This window comes from Macaca nemestrina, chromosome 6 (assembly GCF_043159975.1).
Source record: "Macaca nemestrina isolate mMacNem1 chromosome 6, mMacNem.hap1, whole genome shotgun sequence".
Taxonomy (NCBI): domain Eukaryota; kingdom Metazoa; phylum Chordata; class Mammalia; order Primates; family Cercopithecidae; genus Macaca; species Macaca nemestrina.
The window spans coordinates 44,942,403-44,960,525 of NC_092130.1; the positions used below are offsets into that span (position 1 = coordinate 44,942,403).

The 18,123-nt window shown below is 47.6% G+C and overlaps 1 long non-coding RNA gene across 1 annotated transcript in view; it reads right to left on the reverse strand.

Moving 5' to 3' along the window:
- Nucleotides 1-5,604: 5,604 nt before the first annotated feature.
- LOC105467123 (uncharacterized) overlaps nt 5,605-18,123 on the reverse strand; it is a 30,076-nt gene continuing 17,557 nt past the window's right edge. The window contains exons 3-5 of the long non-coding RNA XR_978636.3: nt 10,122-10,180; nt 8,840-8,950; nt 5,605-8,726 (exon numbers count right to left, since the gene is read on the reverse strand). This is a non-coding gene — a long non-coding RNA (uncharacterized lncRNA). The remainder of the gene's footprint in view (nt 8,727-8,839; nt 8,951-10,121; nt 10,181-18,123) is intronic.

The following is an 18,123-nucleotide window of genomic DNA, read 5'->3' on the forward strand; positions in this document are numbered from 1 at the left end:
CTCAGTAAGGTGCCAGCCACCTGATCTGTACTGAACGCAGACAGCACCTCCCCTTTCTGGCAACCCCAACCCCCTCCACTCATTCCCTGCCGCTCCTGCTTCCTCTGGGGGCTGCCTGCAGCTGGAGCTCCCTGCAGAGGCCAGGGCCAGCCCTGAGGCCTGGCTGCGGTGGACGCCCTCAGAGCTAGGGCGCCCATCTTCCCGAAAATGTACCCAGGCTGAGCTTCGTCGTTAAACTCCGCAGAGCCTAGAGGTGCAAGGGGAAAGAACAAGTACCCCGGAAACGACCCCGCTGCTGCCATCGTCACTGCTGGTGCTGGTGCTGCGGCAGGCCCTGGCTCTCCATGTAGCCTCCAGAATGCCCTCATCTACTGCCATGCATTTCTTGAGTACCACCTGTGTGTTTGGTGGTGCCTGGTCCTCTGAGGCACAGCCCTGCGGGAACACTAACTCTAGCCTTCTTCCCAGAAGGCGCAAGGCCACCCAGTCCAGAAATCAAGTGCTCTCCGGTCCTAATTACGGTCACACTGAGTTGCAGTGGCCTTGCGATGGCCTTGTATATCCTCTGCCAGGAAGGCTGAACACCCAGAACACAGGAGAGACCCCGGTGCTCAGCAGGTGCTCCATAAGCGTCTGCTAAACGCAGGACTGGAGCAATGCAGAAACAGCCCTTGCTCTGAAAGCGCTTCCCGGGGAGTCCCGCACCGGCGCGGACGGCGGATCCAGGGCGTGGAGGGGGCCGGGGAACGGGCTCAGAGCGCCATCTACTGGCAGTTCCTCAGACCGGCAGGAAAGGCCTTGGATCTGCGGCCGGATGGGGTCCTCCAGCCCGCCCCTGCGCTGTTTGCGACGCTGCTCCGGATCCAGTCTCTCTCCGACCACTCTGCAATTACTTCGCAATCACCAGTAAACTTGGCCGCCTCCTTGAGAAGAGAAAGGTGGAGCCCAGGAGTAATTAGCAAGTCCCGAATTGTGCTGAGAATATCCAGCAAGGGGGCTTGTCTTTCACCAGCTTCTCCTGCGGAAGAGATTTCCCCAAAATTCTCTTTACTGGGAGGCTTTGAGCAGGAGCCAATGACTGCAGTTACTGCAGAACTGGGGCAAGGGCCTGCTCCCTGGGGGACCAGCAGGCGCTGGGGTTAGTCAGACCCGGTAGACATACCAACTCTGCCACTTACCAGCTGTGTGATGGAGAGCAAGTTACTGTCTGTGCCTTAGCTTCCCCATCTGTAAAGCAAGCCTCATGATAGTACCCCATGATAGGATAGTTATGAGGATGTAACCCAGATGCCAGACACCCAGTGTTCCCAAGGGTCCAGCTGCCCTTTAGTGTCCAACAGCAGAAGAGACCCAGCCTTCATCCTCCTTGGTCATCATATAGCCAACTTTCATCCAGCTCCCCCCGACCCCCGTACCCTGGGAATCAACAGTTTGAGCTTGCCAACCCTGGCAACACTGGCTTGTGGCTGGTATTCCCTCATCCCACCTCCCGACTCAAGCTCCCCACTCTCCTTATCTCAGGTGATCTCTCAACATCTCATGACAAGTTTTCCCAGGCCCCACCGCTCCCCAGAACACCTCAGCTCACACGTGGTCAAGACTGCGCCTACACCTTCAAGCAAAGTAGGACCAGACTTGACTGGGCTAATATTAGGAGGGAACAACAGAGAATGATGGAAACCTGCAAACTAGTTCCTGGATGCCACCACGCTCAAAGTCCTAAAGCCACAGCCCACACAGGGGTTAGCATCCTCTCGAAGAGGGACAGCCTCAGCCATATGGCCCCCTTCTCCAACGACACACTCCTCCAGCTTTCTGAGGCTCTGTGAGGGAAATCGCTTCCTTTCTATTTCTGCAATTTCTCACATTTGTGCCCTGAGTGAAGACAAGCTTTGCTGTGATTCTATAAAACAAAACTCTCAAGTGTTTTTCTTTTGCTGCCTGGAACTTCTCCGTCCCAGAGCTGCAGTTTGGCTTTTTCTATGTAAAGTCAAATGTCCTGTTAATGTTTTTCCCTTTTTCAAAGCACAAAGAACAGCCTGCTCTCAAAGATGCCTTCTACAGAAACTAAAAGTCTAATAGGCCGGTCATGGTGCCTCATGTGTGTAATCCGAGCACTTTGGGAGGCTAAGGCGAGAAGAGGATCACTTGAGGCCAGAAGTTCGAGACCAACCTGGCAACATAGGTTGGTCTCTACAAAAAATAGAAACAAAAATTAGCCAGGTGTGGTGATGTGTGCCTGTGGTCTCAGCTACTTAGAAGGCTGAGGTGGAAGGATGGCTTGAGACCAAGAGGTCAAGGCTACAGTGAGCTGTGATCACGCCGCTGCACTCCAGCCTGGGCAACAGAGTGAGACTGTGTCTCAAAAAAAAAATAAATAAATAAAGTAAAATAAAAATAAAATGACAACGGTTAACATTGATTTTCTGATTCCTAGTCCATGATCCTGTGCTAAGCTGTGTGCCTGTTTATCCCTTCACCAGTTCCCAACAATGCTGTAAGGCAGTCACCATTTCGTCTGCATTTTTTAGAGGAGGAAAATAAGCATACAGAGGTTATGGGGGTCCCCCACATTCACATGGTTCAGTGTCTGTCTCCAGATTCAAACCCAGGCAATCTGGCTTCTTAAAGCTTCCCCTTTAGCTTAAAGGTAAAAGCACAGGATCTGAGATTTCAAAAATGCTGGAGTCCCATCTTGGCTGGAACACCCTGTTACAAATGTGGGTGTTGAGTTTTCACAGCATGACTGGAGCATGGGAGGTGCCCAGCATAAGGGGCACCTGGAGCCAGCAAGGCTGGTAGCCGGGCAGTGGTGAGCCAGAGAGGCAGACTCCCATTCCACCCCTACCTCTCCAAGGGGTGATCTCTGAGTAAGGGGCGTCTGTTAGCCTTGCCCTGTCTCAGGCACCATCCTCAGTGGCTCACATCCCACTACTGCTGACATCCTTCAACAGCTCCTTTATTGTCTTGGAATAGAATCCAAACCCTCTACTAGAGTCTAAAAGGCCCTGCAAGGACTGTCTGTCCCCGCCTGGTTTCCAGCCTTCTCTGTTACTGCTCTCCTCTTCGCTTGCAGGCAGTTCCCCTGCTGCTTCAGGGCCTTTGTACTCAGGGACTCTCGGCCTGCTGCCTTACTTCCCTCAGCCTCTGGTGAACCAGAATCTCCCCAGGGGAGGTTTCTGAATGCTCAGTCATCCCCCACCGCAGCTACATGCTGACCACTCCTATTCATTTCCTCCTTCCCTTCCAGACTGTCTCTAGAATGCAAGCTCCCTGAAGGAAGGCTTGCCAACCGTGATAGGCTGAGTAATGGCCCCAAAGACACACCCACTTCCTAACCCTGGAACCTGTGAATATCATCTCATGTGGCAAAAGATGGGATCAAATTAAGGATCTTGAGATGGAGAGATTTCCCTAGATTATCTGGGTTGACCCTAAATACAATGACAGTATCCTTGTCACCGGAAGGTGGTGGGAGATTTCACACTTGGAGAAGAAGGCCACGTGAAGATGGAGCAGAGAGATTTGCCCCAGTAGAGAGACCCTGAGCACTCCAGTCTGTCTAGAACTAGTACCAGCCACCCAGGCTGTCTGCCCCATGCCCCAACTCATGTGTAGTCCTTGGCTTCTTCGTGGTGATTTCTGTTATTTGGTTCTGTGGGGACTCATGTCCTAAGGAAAAAAATTACATTTTGGCTAACTAGGGGTTACCACACCTCACAAAAGGACTGCAAACTCAAAGGCTTACAGGAGCCTAGAATGTAAAATAAATATATGAAGCAGGCCTGGGGGGAACTGAGGCAAACCAGGATGGAGCACCAAGCTCATCCTGAGGGTAGCATGTGCACCAGCAGACGTGCCCTGCAGGAACCCGAGCCCAGGCCAGCCTCACCTACTGACTTTTCAACTGAAGGTGCAAATTGAGGGTTTTATTTCCAGGCTTCCAATTTTAAAATGTTGACAACATGGACAAAATGTATAAAATACCATACTGGGTGGTCCATAGTAGCTGCTAGTTTCTTCTTTGTGGACAGGGACCCACTGAGGCAGAAGGCACCAAATCCCAGGTGGCTCCCAGCTTGATTGGGGTACCGGACCTGAACATTAGGACCACTTTCCCTGCAGGATCCATGGGGGAATTCGATTCTCCCAAGTTGAAACATCGGAACTCAGTTGAATTCCGAGGCAGCCTCACGTTTGCAACAACACTTCCAACAAATAATAGAGTTGTGACATTTGTCATTCCAACAATGACAGCAAATATCAGAATTGAATAAGAAGTTGTGTCCTTGATTTTCCCGGGTGCTGTTGTTGGAGAGTGGTGGGGGTGGGTGGGGAACTCAGCTCCTATCTGAAAAATCATCCAGGCCAAGGAGTTGTCAATTAAAGAATGAGAAAGGGAAGAGGGAAGGCAGCTCTACTCACATCTTGCAGGGCAGTTCTCCACCTGAGCTGAGGTGGGCAGAGTTAATGCCTCTGAGAGCCAGCAGGCTGAAAAGGTGACATGGAGGGAGCTCTGGCCCTGCTGAGGGAGCAACTATGCCAAGTCCCTAAAAGCTGACTGGGTGGGGACAGCTGTCCCCACTGAGCATCCTGTCCTCTGAAAACACACAAGCAGGCAATTTCCAGTGCACAAAAGTTGCCCAACACTGCCCTCTAGCACTCATGATGACATACCTTCTTATATTAGAGGAGTGTCTTGGAGGTTTCAGAAAGTTATCTGAGAGAGAAGAGTGGGGAAAAATCTGGTTCTCCAAGTCATACTTGCCAATAACATGTGGGTGTGTTGGGGTCAGTGAGTAGGAGTGGGTAGGGGATGGGGGAAAGGGAAGGCAGATTAAGGGTGGCATTTATCAAGCACTGGCCCTAGCATTCGAGCCGGGGTTCCCTGTTTCCAGGCTGACCAGATCATGGCTTATACTGAAGACACATTAAGGCTTGCCAAGATTGAGCTGAGAGCCCTCAGGCTTGATTTAAAGGTATTGGAGGCATTCCATGGTCTGTGGCAATCCCAGCAGCAGTAGAACTTACCTGCAAATGGCTGAGCCACGATGGCCCCGAGCCTCAATTAGAACCTCTTCAGCTCTACAAGCCACTTCTTACTGCAGATGGGCCCATAGCAAAGTATGTGCCCATCCCATGCCATAGCCAGCCAATTGCAGGCAGACAACCAAAGGCCAAACACCAATGACAGGTTCTGAGGTAGGTTCCCAACACGTACACAGCAGACACCCTTCAGGTCAATGGCCAACAAAAAGAAATAGCCAATGTCACTCAGTGAACCACTGGGTGACAAGTTCCCCAGGCCCAGTTGGTGATTTATGGTTCATAAGGTGATGCAGTCCCAGGGAGCTTCTGGAAAACTACTTGGAGAGAGCTCTGTAGGCAGGATTGCTCATTTTCTCATCACTTTTCCATTTTCATGATATAGTTTCCCCCTGGGGCAGAGGGAGGAGGAAAATGCTTTTTATATTATAGTAGTGGCCATGTGGAAAAGACATATTTGCCTCAACATTCGATTCTGAATGAAGACGCACATTTGTAAAGCATATGTGAAACATGTCATGCGCGCAGGGTATGAAATATTTATTGTCATGGCTTGGGTTCGTTTTGTGAAATATCATAGGACAGGGAGAAAACTGTTAAAAGTGAGAAACTGCTGGGGAGAATGGGAGCTGCTGGCCTTAAGGACACCTTCACAAAGCAAGGTGGCAGACAGTGCTGGAAACAGAGTGGGGTGGCTGGAATATAGATTCATATGTGCTTGTACTCGCATCAAGACTCTCTGGAAGGATGCACAGGACACCATTACAGCAGTTACCTGTGGGGAGGAGTGAGAGAGGGACTTTCCTCTCTACTTTTTATTTTGAAAAAGAAAAAAAAATGTGAACTATGTGAATATGTTACCTTTTCAAAATGGGCCATACAAATAAAACAAAGCTTTTCATTTTAAAAGCCTCAATCATTGAACAGAACTAAAACATTCAGAGCATATTTTGATTGTAAAAATTAAAAAACCTCAAAAACTAAATTTCCTCCCTCTCACCATCCCTTTCTGTGTATCCAAAGGCTGTCCATCAGCTATCCCCCAATTGCTGCTGATCTGCTTCTCCAGCTCCCAGTCCTCTCTCTCAGGGCTGTCTTCCCCACAGCAGCACCCCAGCCTCATGCTGCTGTCCTTGGCTCTTGACTCTTGTTCTGCACTCTGAGGACGTGGAAGACTGACCATGGCACTTCTCAATGCAGCAGTTCTGTGGAGCCAGCTCAGCAATCAGTCTCACTTGGTAAACAAATCTGCAGCCGGGGAGCCCAACGGGGTGAGGTGCAAGTTTGAGAAGTCTTTCCAACCCTTGAAAAGTTGCAGTTCAGCTGGGAAAAGGAGACTCAGTTGTCTTTCAGTATCTGTTTCCCCTTCTCCTATAATAATAGAACCCTCCTTTTGTCATTGATCACACAGCTCCCAGCCACCCTGACAGCTAGGACTAGACATTCCCTGAGACAAGGCCAACAGGATGCAAGCAGAAGTGATTGGGCAATTTCCAGGACGCGTCTTCTGAAGGAAAGGATGTGCTCCATGCTTGCCCCCTGCCCGTTCCCCCTGTTTGGATGTGGGTATGGTGGGGGTGAGCCATGTGAGGCCACATGGGCAAGGGCAATGCTCTAGGGTGGGCAGCATGGCAAGGGGGAAGGAGGCTGGGTTGTCAACACTGTGGAGCGGCCATCGGGGCCCTGGGCTGCTCACACTTGGCCTATTAGGTGACTCTTATTTAAGCCACTGCTTGAGATGCGAGTTTTCAATAAAACAGAGAGAGGGAGAAAGAGAGAGAATATGTAGAGAGAAAAATTTAGTAAAACGAAATAATGTAGTGAATCTTGAAAAGACAAAATAGTAGATTGCCACTTTGTCTCTCTTCATCCAGGTGCAGTCAGTCAATCAATACAGATCACAGTGGTGGATAGTTATTAGGTTGGTGCAAATGTAATTGCACTTTTTGCCATTGAAAGTAATGGCGAAACCACAATTACATTTGCACCAACATACTATTGACCCACTTATGCCTAGTGTTCCATTATTAGAACACTAAGCATGTGGGAATTATCTATATCCTACTGCTCAAGGTCATTACCAAGATCTGATTGCAAAAATTCAAAAAATTGCAACCTCAGGCATAAATGGGTTAAGCTCTCACTCTAACAGGCTCCATGTTCTGTGCTTTAGAAGCACAATTTCATTTAATCTTTACTCTGTCGACATTTTGCAAAGAGAAACTGTGGCTTCATGAGGTTAAATGACTTGCCTGATTCCCTTGGCTCATGAGAGGTGGTGCGGGGATTGGAACTCAGTCTCCCTGACCCCAGAGCCCATGATCTTGGCCACTGAGCCACATGACCTCCCAAAGGACCCAGGTTTCAGGTTATCTAGATGTGATATATCCCAAGCTTACAGCTGGACACTTGGCCTCCTTAATTTGATGGCGTCCCATGTCCTGGGGGCAGTGACTGCATATTTTTTATGAGGGACTGTGGCTGTGCCCTAAGATGTAGGACACTCAGGACAGCAGAGACAGGAAAACAAATTAGGTGATGAAGGTCAACATGCCACATCATCCGTCCTCTAGGGCTTTGGTGGAGTCAGGAGAGAGACTGGAGGGAAGACCCAAGAGGGCTCAGGGCTAATACAGCAGAAACTCCAAGTACCTCTGCAACAGCTTAGGAAGAAGTAGCCTGATCCAATTCCCTGTAGTCTTCTAGGGTCACTGGCTCTCTCACACTTCTGCTCCTTTGCACGGGAAAGTCCCCCTCTTGGAATGCCCTCTTCTCCTTATCAGCTTAGTCACCCCTACCAGTTCTTCAAGACTCAGCATTGGCATCAGCTCCTCAAGGAAGCCCTCCTCCACCCCCAGGGGTGATTTTGCAGTTCACCAGGACTCCTCCTCCTATGGCACTTGTCCTACTGGTGCAGAGCCGCCCAGGGCTGTGTCAGAGGAAGCTGGGGTCTCTCTGGGCCCAGCCTCCTCCTTGGGAAGAGATCCAGGAGCCCCACGGGAAACACAAACAAATACACAGGAATTTGGCTTCAGAGGCATGTGGGGCAGAGTCTTGAAGCTGAAATCTGGCAAGCATCAGGCTCCTGCCTCGCTGCTGTTCTGTTCGTGGTCATCTATCAGTCCCATGGGTTCAGAGCACATGTACACATGGGGATGGTCCAGGAGCCCCAAAGCCTAGGGAGCCTACCACTAAAGCCGCCACTCCCTGGAAGGTCCCAGCATCTCACTTCTCTAACCCAGACCCCAGGTCACATGGGGTCTGTCATCTACTCCAAAGTGAGGTTTCTGTCATTCACTGGATTTTAAATTCCAATTTTTTTTTTAACTGGTATAGGGGAATTAAAAGCAGACAATTCAATTTTGCAAAACAGATTCACAGAAATTACTGCAGGGATTTTCCTTTGTTTTGGCAAAATCAAGCCAAGTTGTGCTACCCATGGCAATGGCAGCTTCCTGGGGTACATTGGAGGCTCACACAGCTGTGAAGCTGGGCTGGGCTATTTTTCTTGACACCAGATTCCCCCTTGATTTTAGGGTTCTTCTGAGGAAGCCTCCAGCTCACGATGACTATTCCAGATTCAAGAGATGGCTTGAAGGTGTTAGAGGCAGTGGGAGGCGGTAGACACTCTGCATGGGCAGCACAGGCCCCTCAGGCTCCCACAGTGGAGCTCAGTGTTCCTGTGGGTATTAGCCAGCATTATAATGAATCAGCCTTCTGGAAAGAGTTTTAAATGAGGAGCAAATACAAAAGTCCAGAAACGCTGTGGACCCTCTGGGTTTTGTGCACCTACCGTATTGGGAACGTGGAACTTTGCTCGTGGGCTTTGAGTCTGCGACCCAAACTCATTAGAAACGGTGTTTCGTAGTGATGGTCTGGCTACAGCTTTGTGTAGAAGTCCATGCTGGGGGAAGAAAAACGTAATAATCACATAACCCTTGCCCTCAAAATATGTGACACCAGGAACACTTGGGAAAGTTCAGTGAGCGAGTGGCACAGAATCCAGTTCATGGGCAGTGAATGGCAGAAGCCCTGGCAGGGAGGTCGTGGCATAGAAGATTCATCCATCCTCTCATTAACACTTCCCTGAGATTTATATTGTTACAAACAATCCACACTGCTGAGTGTGGATTGCTGGTGCGGTGGTTCACACCTGTAATCCCAGCACTTTGGGAGGCCGAGGCAGGCAGATCAGGAGGTCAGGAGTTTGAGACCAGCCTGGCCAACATGGTGAAACTCCGTCTGTACTAAAAATACAAAAAATAGCTGGGCGTGGTGGCGGGTGCCTGTAATCCCAGCTACTTGGGATGCTGAGGCAGGAGAACCGTTTGAACCTGAGAGGTGGAGGTTGCAGTGAGCCGAGCTTGTGCCATTTCACTCCAGCCTGGGTGACAGGGTGAGACTCTGTCTCAAAAAAAAAAAAAAAAAAAAAAAAAAAGAGTATGCCTATTAAACAATATAAAAATGGGAATATAAAATTAATAAAACCTGCAAGGTGAATTTGAATGCTTTTATTTTGCATTGTAACTAAGGTATATAAAATATTCTACTCAACCAAATATAGTCAAATATGGTAAATTGTGATCTTCAATTATAAACTTAAGATAACTATTTGTAGGGAAACTGGATATCTACATGCAAAAGAATGAAGTTGCACCCTTACTTAGTCCATTTGGACTCCCATAAATTGGGTGACTTAGAGACAAGAGAAATTTATTTCTTACAGCTCCGGAGGCTGGGAACAGCAGAGACAGGAAAACAAAAGACCTTCATCACCTAGCGTGTTTTCCTTTTTCTGCCGTCCCAGCCTCCGGAGATATAAGAAAAGAAGGTAAAAGTACTGGAAGATTTTGTTTCTAGTGAGGGCCAACTTGCTGGCTCCTAGATGGCAACTTCTCACTGCAGTCTCACAGGGTGGAAGGACTAGTGAGCTCCCTGTGGTCTCCTTTATAAGGGCACTAATCTAATCACCTTCTAAGGGCTCCACCTCTTATCAACAATACCATCACTTTGGGGGTTAAGATTTCAATATATGAACTTTGGGGGGACACAAACATTCAAACCACAGCACTTACCTTGCACCATATACAAAAATTGTCTCAAAATGCATTAAAGACCTAAAACCATAAAACACCTAGAAGAAAACACAGAGGGAAAGCTTCATGATATTATATTTAGTAATAATTTCCTGGTTAAAAATGACACCAAAAGCACAGGCAAAAAAAAGTTAAACATAGATAAATAGAACTTTATCCAAATTAAAAACTTTTGTGTGTCAAAGGACACAATCAACATAGTGAAAAGGCAACTGACGGAATAGGAGAAAATATTTGTAATTCACTGATCTGATAAAGGGTTAATATTTAAAATACCTAAAGAACTTTCCCAACTCAAAAACAATAACAAAATAGCCTAATTAAAAAATAGGTAAAGGACTTGAATAGATATTTCTCCAAAGAAGATATGCAATTACCAGCAAGCATATGAAAAGATGTGCAACATGACTAATCATTAGGGAAATGCAAATCTAAACCACAATCAGATATCACCTTATACCCTTTAGTATACTGTCCAAAAAATAAAAACAGAAAATAACAAGTGTTGATGAGGATATCAAGAAGTTGGAACCCTTGTGCATTGTTGGTGGGGCTGTAAAATGCTGCAGCCACTGTGGAAAACAATTTTTTTTTTTCAAGAGAGTGTTTCGCTTTGTCACCCAAGCTGGAGTACAGTGGCATGATCTCGACTCACTGCAGCCTCGAATCCTGGGCTCGAGTGATCCTCCTGCCTTAGCCCCTTTCAAGTAGCAGGGACTGCAGGCACATGCTACCATGCCCGGCAAATTTTTATATTTATTTTTTTGTAGAGGGGATTTCACCATGTTGCTCAGGCTAGTCTCAAACTCCTGAGCTTAAGTGATCTGCCCACCTTGGCCTCCCAAAGTCCTAAAAAAAATTAATGATAGAATTATCATATGATCCAGTAATTCCACTTGTGGATATATACCCAAAAGAACTGAAAGCAGGGACTCAAACTCAAACAGATATTTGTATACCCATGTGCATAACATTATTCATGATAGCCAAAAGGTAGAAATAACCCAAGTGCCCATTAATGGATGAAAGGATAAGCAAAATGTGGTCCAGACATACAAAGGAATATTATTCAGCCTTGAAAAGAAACGAAATTCTGATACATGCTACAATATGGGTGAATCTTAACGATGTTCTGCTCAGTTAAATAAACCAGTCACAAAAGGACAAATACTGTATGATTCCAATTATATTTTACATGTATAAAGTCTACGACATATTTTCTCCTATTCCATAGATGGGTGTCTTTTCACTGTGCTGATTGTGTCCTTGGATGCAAAAGTTTTTAATTTTGATAGAGTCCTATTCATCTGTTTTTAACTTTTGTTGCCTGAGGTATCTAGTCAAACTCATAGAAAGCAGAATGGTAGTCACCAGAAGTAGGGGGAGTGAGAAGTTGTTTAATGGGTATGAAAGACTTCTGGAGATTGTACAACAATGCAAATGTACTTAATACCACTAAAGTGCACCCTTAACCATGGTTAAAATGGTAAATGTTGTATTATGTATATTTTACCATAATTGAAACAAAAAGGTACTATTTGCAGAGAGACCAGCTGTTTCTTCTCCTCCTCCTTTCAGATCTGTACCCAGTACTTACAGGCCTGGAACCACCTAACTCCACACAAAGGGTTTGCTTGCATGGTATGTTAGAAATCTGCCTCTGAAGACACACGAATTCCAGAATATGCCTTATTCCTAAATTTTAGTAAAATGCATTTATGCCAGGCTTCACCCTACTTAAAAATGAAAAGCCCATGTTCAACGTGTGTTATGTTATGTTGAGACCATGTTTCCTGGCCAGCTGAGTCCTTTAAATAAACCCAAGCTGCTTCTTCAATCCAAGTTTTTGACTGAAAAAGAAAAAAGCTCTTTGCAAATCCTTTTGACCGAGGGAAAGTGAACCCCTTTCAAAGTGTTTAATGGAGATGTTGGCTATAAGACAAGGGAGGTTGTGCAGGCACAATTATCCTCATTCTACAGTTGAGGAAACTGAGACCTGGAGAGGTAAAGCCACTGCCACAAAGTACGTTCCATGGAGGAGGTGGAGCTGGGCGCTCTGTGAGGGCTCCTTCCTGCCCTCTGGCCCCTCTGCTGGTCTGGATGCTGTGGGTGAAGGTAGAGGAAACCGCCCTCAGGGCAGGGCGGTAGGATGCCTCCCCCTCTTCCAAGTCCCTGCTCCTCAGGCAGCCTGAGGGTCTCCTCTTCAGCTCAGTAGACAAAAGGAGGTATGAGCTCATTGCTGGGCTAAAGGGCACCAGTCTCCTGTGGCCTGACCTCCCCAACCCAAGGTAAAAGTCAAGCATTCCTGTGAGAATTACCAGGCATCCTCTCCCCAGGCCTACCCCAGGCATTAGTCAGGGCTCCAGTCATTATTGGATTTGGCATTTATTAATAGTGAAATTGACATAGATTAGCAATTTGGCACTATAATGAAATCGGGCTTAGCAATGAAGCCTAGAATAGGGGAGGGAGTCTGGGCCGGGATGGCAGCAGCTCCTAGGGATTCTTCCCCCCACCATCCCTGGCTCCTTGGCAAGTAGAGGCCACACAGGTCCTGCTGGCCAGCCCCACCTCTGCAAGGAGGCCCAGCCAGCACTCTGAAGGGGAATGCATCAGTAAGCGCCACCTCGATAGTCATATGCTTCCCGCTGGTGCTCAGGCCAGAGCCTGGTAGAGTTGGTCAAATCCCAAGTAATCACCACTCCAGCTCCATTAGCAGAAGGAGGTGGGGAAAGGGCTTGCCCCTTAAGGTGGCCGTGGAGCACAGGAATTGAGGATAAGGATTTGGGGATCAAATCTGGGTTTGAGACACAGCTCTACCACTTAATATCTGGATTATCATGAGTAAGCTGCTTCCCTAACTGTGCCTCAGTTTTCTTATTTGTGAAACAAGATTACTACAGAATCTATCTTGGGAGTTGTAGTGGTGATTCAACAAGGTAACTCCTACAAGGGTTTTGCCAGAACAAGCAAGGAGTCACTAAGTGGGACTTTACTGTTGTTTTCAAATTCAAACACACCCTGACTGTGGTCACCATTTTTACTAGGCAAGGGCGGCAAGGCAGAGCCTTTCCAGAAGCAGGACCTCCCTCCACCGGGCACCATCCCACATCCCAGCAGTGCCAGCTGGACAACTCCTAGTCATCTACAGGAGCCAGCACCAGCTTATCCTCCTCCAAGAGGACTTCCCCAGTGACCCCTCCCACCCCTGGTGGGTTAGGTTTCCCTCCTGGGGTCCACAGTCATGTGTATGGCAACCCCCATCCCTGGGAGTTACCAAGGCTCTTTCTCTTCCCTGAGGGCCTGGTTGGAGCAGGGTGCAGCATTCTGTCCTGATGGTCACAGTGACAACAGCTCCATCCACATGCTGAGAGCCTCCCATGCAGCAGGTCAGCCGGGGCTGAGCCTTAGGGTGCATTTCCCCACTGGGTCCCTCTCTCTGGGGAGGATGTGACAGGTAGTGGCTGTGCATCCTCGCTCTGCAGGCACGCAATCTGCATCCTGGGGGGGGTTGCTTCACCTCTCTGAGCCTCCTGTCCTGGTGCCCGTGACTACAATGGCTGCTTCCCCTGCCTCTGCTCTGACTCCTACTTTTAGCTCCATGCTCATTATGAGTGGGAGGGGATTGGGTGTGGATGCACCTGGGGTCCATTTAGGGCATTCTGAGTCAGAGAAAGGAGGACCGCCCCCCCCGCCTCCTCCAGCGCCACCTCCTGCCATGGCTTCCCCAACCTTTCAAACTATCCTCCCTCTTGGGACCCAAGAGAGGATCAGTGGGTTTAGTGATGCTGCCACCTGGTGGCCACAGGCCATCGGGACTCAGCGGGCAGCCACATTAGCTTGCTAGGGCTGGAACCAAGCACTCTCCACTGAGTGTCACTGGTGGCCAGCGGGCTGGAGCACACATTTTGAGAAGGCCAGGCAGCTGGACTCCAGAGACCCCCTACATTTGAGGCCTGAAAGCTTCATGGTTAAGCCCAAGAGTCTCAGGGACTGTGTTCAAATCCTGGCTCTGAAACTTCCCAGAAGGATGACCTTGAGCAAGTCAACTACCTGCTCTGAGCCCCAGCTTCCTCATTTGTGAGATGGAGAGCCTTCCTGGACGTCAAGGACACAGGTCCCAGCAATTACTTGGAGAATTCCTTTTACTTTATTATAATCTAAAATGGAATTTATAGGAAACTCAGGCACATTAGGAATTCAACTCTAAAGCCATGCTTATTTTAAGCAAAAACAGGAGCTGTCCGAAAACTTAGGTTTTGTGTGTGCGTTGTTAAGTCTCCTCTGACAGCCCCTGTCCCCAGGGCGCATTTTTACTCTACCGCCAAGGGTTCTACTAAGAGCAGTTCTCACTTATCAATTCTCACCGCATGCTTGGCACTTTCCACGTATCTCGAGTCCTCACAGCAACAGCAATTTGTCCCCATTTTACAGAGCAGAAAACTGAGGTGCAGAAAGGCTGCGTAACTTGCTTGAGTTGTTACATGTAGGAGCAAAGCCTCAGTCAGACCTGAATCCGTCTGGCAGCAGAAACCTCACTGGTCTAATGTTGGAGAAAGCCCTGGAGTTGGGAGTTTCAGGGGTTGCCTGGGGAGGCAATTGTTCTGTCCTTGAGCCCTCCCTGAGCACATGATGGGGGACATTTGCTGACTGATGTAATATGCCCCAGGATCCCAACACCAGATGCCCAACACACAACCAGAGACTGTCCTAGCCAAGGGGGCCAGGCTGAGTGAAACCGGCACTTCCCCAGCTCTCGCCCTTTTGGGCTCTCACTCTCCCTTCGTGAGACTTCCAGCTCCTATCCGCCTCTGGTAAGCCAACAACCAGCACTGTGTATGCATACTCCTTCCCACAAACCTGGGGCATTTCTCCTGGCTTCTAAAAGATGCAGCCTGGGCAGGACTTCTCCTTGCCAGGGAATTCCCTGGTTGTTTCAGTTCTCTTTCTGGTTGGAAACTGCTGTGACCCAAGTTATTAAAGACACAGGCACCATGAACACATGTCCTCTGCCCAGTCACCCTCCCACACCAGGGCTGTGAGCATGGACGTAGCCCTCCCCTCATGACTCACAATTGCAACAGAAGGCAATGGGAGGAAAACAGGCCCAGGGAGGAGATAGGACTTGCCTGAGGTCACATATCTAGGGATGACAAAGCTCCCTACCAAGCTTCTGCCCACTACCTTACTCTGCTGGTGGGCAGAAATATCCAGGGATCACTGAGGTCTTGCCCAGACTGGAGCCCCAAAGATGAGGTCCTTTCCCAGGGTCTAGGGACACTCAGCAGGCCAGGTGATCTTTGGACCAGGGAGACTGATAAGAGGAAAGGCTCTGGAGCATGGCCAGCCACCTTCACACAGTAGGCTGAGCCCCATCCATGTGCCTTTGCAGTCCTTGAAGTGCCTTGGAGTAGCCATTCACGTTTTCAGTCATTCATTGTCTATCACTGCACTGAGTAGGGTTGTGGTGCCGGCAAGAGGCTCAGGATCAAGTCTAGCTGCCTAGCCTGCACATGGTTTCTTTCTTGCCTTGGAGTGGCCATTCGAGGTTTTGGTCATTCTAGCTGCCTCGCCTGTACTTGGCTCCTCTCCTGCACAGAGCAAACAGCAGGTCTGGCATGCTCTTAGAACCACTCCTTTAGGTTACTACTGCCTTCCATAGGTTCCTAGAGAAGGAGTCACAGCAAGTCCCCAAGAATTGTCAGAAGAGGATTTTCTCAGTGATCTGAGCTTTGCTCCCCACCCTTCCCCAGTACCAGGAAGAGCCAGGGTACAGGGGTTGGGGGAAGGATACAAGAAAAGGCAATTGGAGAGATGCAAAGACCATGATGGGGACTTCACTGAGCTTCAGTCACCTGTCTTGCTTGGTTTGCTACCAAACATCTTGTGGCTGTGGGGGCTAGCCCTGCCCCTCACTGCCCTCCCCCTAGACCCCCCACCTCTCTGCTTAACTTGCTATTGAGGAACCAGGAGCCACACTTGTTTCCAGACCTATAAGACTGGCCCCAAGTATGACCCAGAGGGAGTATGTGGCACAGCTATCAAGCTATCTGGACTGTGGAGGTGTATTGTGGCTAGGCCTGAGGACTGGGAGTCAGCTCACCTAAGTCCTCACCCAGCTGTGCTACAGATTTACTGTGTAACCTTGGCTGGTCACTTCCCTTTGCTGAGCTTCCAGGTCAGTTATTTGAGCATCTGGCCCTAAGGATCTCAGGGTGGTCAGAAAAGGCCCAGGTGTAACCAGCGAGGCCTCCAGAGTAGCAGCCTACCCCCAGGAGAAGAGCAGAGTCAGAAACCCTTAGAGGAAACAGCCTCCAAGGCCACCATGCTGAAGGGTCTCAAGTGCCTCAGCCTAGAGGAAGGCAGGAGGTGAGCTACTGGAATGCGTCAGTGTCTGTCCAGGAAGAGTCAGTGCCAGAGCCCTTCTTCTCCCCTTCAATTTTACCTAACCCAGCTGCAGGCCTGGTCTGGGGCTGTCCTCACCCTCCCTACCTGGATGTCCTCCCTATTCCACTGTGCCTTTCCAAGCCTTCTCAGTCTTCATTGTCATTGATAATGTATCACTCCACTTCCCATCTATTAGCTTGTCACTAAGACATTATTATTCTTTTATTGATTATCCTAGAGATTATATCATGCATCTTTGACTTATTAGTGTCTACCTTAAATTGTAGTTTTATTGCATCCTGGACAATGCAAGGACCTTGGGACACTATAATTACATTTTTACCCCTCCCACTTTTGATGTTATTGTCATGTAATTATACATATATTCTAAACATGTTTTAAAATGCCATCGTCCTATTAGCAAACTAACACAGGAACAGAAAACCAAATACTACATGTTCTCACTTGTAAGTGGGAGCTAAATGATGAGAACTCATGAACACAAAGAAGGAAACGACAGACGCTGGGATCTTCTTGAGGGTAGAGAGTGGGAGGAGGGAGAGGAGCAGAACAGATAACTATTGGGTACTGGGCTTAATACCTGGGTGATGAAATAACCTGTGCAGCGAACCCCCATGACACAAGTTTACCTATGTAACAAACCTTCACATATACCCCTGAAACTAAAACAAAAGTTTCAAAAATAAAATGTCATTATTATTATTTTTCATATGGTTAATATTACTTTGATTTGTATGAATATATCCATTTTCATTGCTCTTTATTTTCTTCTGCATTTCTATGCTTTCATTTGGGACTACTTTTCTTCTGTCTGAAGAACACTAGAATTTAGAGTATGTGTACTGTTGACAAATTCTTCAGTTTTTGGGTGAAAATGACTTCATGTCATCTTTATTTCTGAAGTATTCTTTATCTGGGTATGGAATTCTAGGTTGTCAGTTACTTTAGAGCAAAATATCTTCAACAAGCTAGGAATAAATGAAAACATTCTCAATTTGAAAAAGAACATTTGCAAAAATCCTACATTTAACCTCATACTCTTACTGATAAGAAACCAGAAGTTTTCCCACTAAGATCAGGAACAAGACAAGGATGTCCCCTCTCACTATTCTTTTTCAACATCATTTAACCAACAAGTTTTAACAAATGAAGTAAGATTAAAAGGGAAAAAAAGGTATACATATTGGGAAGGAAGAAAAAAAACTGTCTTTATTTGCAGATGACATAATTGTCCATGTAGAAAATCCAAAGGAATTGACAAAAAAGCTCCTGGAACTAGTAAGTGATTAAAGGATGACTGCAGGATACAAGATTAATACATAAAATCAATTACTTTCCTATGTGCCAGCAATGAACAAGTTGAATTTGGAATAAAAAACAGAATGCCATTTCCATTAATATTCAAAAAGAAATATTTCTGTATAAACCTAACAAAACATGTACAAGATCTATATGAGGAAACCCATGAAACTATGATGAAGGAAATCAAAGAACTGAATAAATAGAGAGATATCCCATGTTCATGAATAGGAAGATTCAATACGGTCAGGATGTCAGTTCTTCCCTCCTTTAT